Source organism: Haematobia irritans, chromosome 2 (assembly GCF_050003625.1).
Source record: "Haematobia irritans isolate KBUSLIRL chromosome 2, ASM5000362v1, whole genome shotgun sequence".
Lineage (NCBI taxonomy): Eukaryota > Metazoa > Arthropoda > Insecta > Diptera > Muscidae > Haematobia > Haematobia irritans.
The window spans coordinates 83719623-83723586 of record NC_134398.1 but is presented as its reverse complement, the minus strand read 5'-3'; the positions used below and the strand labels follow the sequence as shown (position 1 = coordinate 83723586).

The window sequence follows — 3964 nt, the reverse complement described above, 5'->3', positions numbered from 1 at the left end:
TGAAATTGATTAATTTGTTTCTGCACTCTGCATATTCAGCAAAGATTTCAGAAAGAACAACAATATCAAAACTATAGTTGTTGAGATAAAATTCAAGAGAGTTTTTATTCTTATTAAATGATTAAATGTTATATTGACAGATTTTAACCATGATAATTAGCAGAATTTTGATTCTTTCCATCAGATGAAATACAGTATGGCGTAAATTTATTTACAGCCTATTTCTGCTATCCGAATTCTTGTCTTCGTTCGCGTACAAAACGAAAAACAGCTGATTTTGGTTTCTCTAAGGGGTGTCTAAACGAAAATCGAAACGAAAGTCAATGCGAACGAAGACCCCAATAAACACAGAATGAGCGTTTTTCAAATGCAACACCTTTTCAGTTTGAGGGTAAATATAATTTTCAACATAAATTCAACTTGACTTGAAACAGCTCATCTTCAATACATCTTCAAATTGTTTGCGAATTACAACCAATTTGGCAAAATGTTGACGAAAACTTTGAAAATGTGTTGAAGATAATTGGAGAAAACTTTGACAAAACACTACCCTGAAATGCAACGAAAAAACCACATGGTTTTCAATACTACTTTGGACAACAAAGTTCGTGGAAGAAATAAAAAAATGTGGAAAATTTTTAATAATCAATTGAAATTGCTTATAATAATTGGTAAGTAAAACTAAAACACGAAATGAAAACTTTAAGGAAGTCACTAAAATCAAATCTCTTTGCAGACAACTAAAATATTTGGATGCTGATTCTTGGGCACATTAAGAGGCTGGCCGATGAAAAATGATAGTGACTTATTGAGAAGAGAAAGTTTCCATAAATCAAAGTGCAACCAAAAAAACTTGGTATTTATTCTTTTCCATTTCAACAACTACTGGATGATAATTCACATCACATCGATAGTTTAATTTACATCGCATCATCGGTTTAATTTGTTATTTTGTGAATTGAAATTGCTGGAAATTTATCCCAATTATCTGGTCATCAAGTTCCTTAAAATTGCCAGTATTTTAATAACAACAATTTTGTAACACCAACGTTCTTGAGGAAATCACGAAGTACGTGGTCAGTTGGAAGAAATACAAATTGGTAAGTCAAAATAAAAAGTGAAATGAAAACATAATGGAAATCACAAAACTCGATTGTTTTGCAGAAAACTAAAATCATTGGATGGTATATTCTTGGAAGATGTTGGCCGATGAAAAACCGATGAAGGGAACAACAAAGAAAAGTTTTCAGAAAACTTACAAGGTGCAACCAATTAAAACAAAGTGCAACAATTCCTATATCAAGAACTTCTGGATGAAAATGTGCATTACATCAATTTACATCCCGTCATCAGTTTGATATTTTGTGATTTCCTCTTGCTGGAATCTATTCTAATACACAAGCCAGCAAGTTCCTCGACAGTAATTATTTCAAATTGCCAGCATATTAATTAATAGTTATTTGACACCAAGATTATGGAGGAAATGGAATTATACATGTAAAAATGTTTAAGATATTTAAAGTTGTATTCATAGTTGTATTTATTAATACGTTTAATAAGATAATTACATTTTGATTGGTATTATATTATTATTTTTATATATTATTAATGTTATTTTTAAGATTATTATATTTGTTAACGAAAAAAAATAATAAAATTTACAAAATCTCTAGAAATTTAGTATTGACTTTAAGATAGAACTAGGATTGACTTTCATACAAATTGTGGTTTGAAAGTATTCGCAACAATGCTAATTTTTTATTTTTATCACATTGAAAACTGTTTGAGAAATTATCGAGTAGCGATGCATTTCAATTTGAGGATTACAATTGAGAAATTATTGCTATTGTGTTGAATTTTACTGTTGAAGGCCGGTATGCACCTCTAGCGAAATTTTCGGTAGCAAAAATTTATTTAAGTCTACAACAAAAAAAACAGGGCTGTGTACACAAATTTTAAACCAGCTAATCACTTTTAAAAATTGTTAATATATGTTCCAAATATTCCTCAAATAAATTGTTTATTATTTACAGACCTTTTAAAACTTTTACGCACACAATGATTGTAATAAATTAAATGTTTGCTGCCAAAATATGCTTTTGACAACCCTGTTATTTTCATTAGAGGTGCGTACCAGCTTACGAAATTGAACGCTACCGAAAATTTCGTTAGCATAAATAGCAATGCATTTCTTATGGGAATGAAATTTTTCGTTAGAGGTGCATACCGGCCTTGAGGGTAATGTCTGTTTTTTGTTGAGAACGCGATTTTCTCAACAATTTCTCAACTTGAATATTACACTAATCCTTTGAAAAAATGTTTGAAAAATTATTGAATTTTAGTATTTTTCAAACGTTTGTGTTTATTGGGACGTAACGTAAGCTCTAAAATTGGTTTTCTCTAATGCGCTTTACAGACTATCAGTTATTCCGGACGACAGTGCTCGTGTCGAACATATCCCATATTTTTCGTCCTTCTTCATTGTTTGTGTTTATGCTTCTTCTTATTTCTTCATGTTGTTATCATAATTGTTCGTGCAGTGTGAGGGTAAAACTTGAACGAACACACAACGAATAGGCGAACCTCTGTCGTAGTGTTTATCCGACCGTCTAAGGTCCGCTTTACAAACATTGACATTCCGTTCGGAATAACTGATAGTCTGTAAAGCGCATAACTCGATTCGTTCGCATTTTAACGAACTGAAATGTCAAAACCACTCACTTGGTAAAGACCTTTCGTTTTGTGGAAAAAGGCATTTATAAATACGAAAAACTTAATAATTGATAAAAACTTAATAATTTATTGTAAATATGTGATAAAAGTTAATTATATCGATCTATTTTTTCTTTATAACCGCCATAGAGACCGTTTAAGGGAAAGTCTAACACGAACAAACACATACATTTCGAATGAAACACTCATTAAAAGGAGAACTGAACTGTAATTATTTTAGAAATATGGAAATACATATCCTTATCTCTCTACGTGGGCTAATTTGTTAAAAAATTATTGAGCTAAACCAAATATCAGAAGTGGGAAAAGATTGCCAAAAGAAGGGCGATGCCAGATTGAATTTTATGGAAAATAATTTTTAAAATGTATGGATATTTTTCAGGAAATTTAAATAATTGAGATCTGGTAAAGGTAGCATTCGACAGTAACCTAAGTCATGCGAACGAACGACAGGAAATTATATATATATATATATATATATATATATATATATATATATATATATATATATATATATTATATATATATATATATATATATATTATATATATAATATATATATATATATATATATAATATATAATATATATATATATATATATATATATATATATATATATATATATATATATATATATATATATATATATATATATATATATATATATATATATATATATATATATATATATATATATATATATATATATATATATATATATATATATATATATATATTATATATATATATATATATATATATATATAATATATATATATATATATATATATATATATATATATATATATATATATATATATATATAATATATATAATATATATATATATATATATATATATATATATATATATATATATATATATATATATATATATATATATATATATATAATATATATATATATATATATATATATATATATATATATATATATATATATATATATATATATATATATATATATATATATATATATATTATATATATATATATATATATATATATATATATATATATATATATATATATATATATATATATATATATATATATATATATATATATATATATATATATATATATATATATATATATATATATATATATATATATTATATATATATATATATATATATATATATATATATATATATATATATATATATATATATATATATATATATATATATATATATATATATATATAT

The 3964-nt window shown here is 24.7% G+C and overlaps 1 long non-coding RNA gene across 1 annotated transcript; it reads left to right on the top strand.

The window, feature by feature from the left end:
* The first annotated feature begins 237 nt into the window (after positions 1-237).
* LOC142223111 (uncharacterized) lies at positions 238-1291 on the top strand. Its single transcript, XR_012718573.1, has 3 exons — positions 238-671; positions 737-1100; positions 1165-1291. It is a non-coding gene; the product is annotated as an uncharacterized LOC142223111 (long non-coding RNA).
* The last annotated feature ends 2673 nt before the right edge of the window (positions 1292-3964 follow it).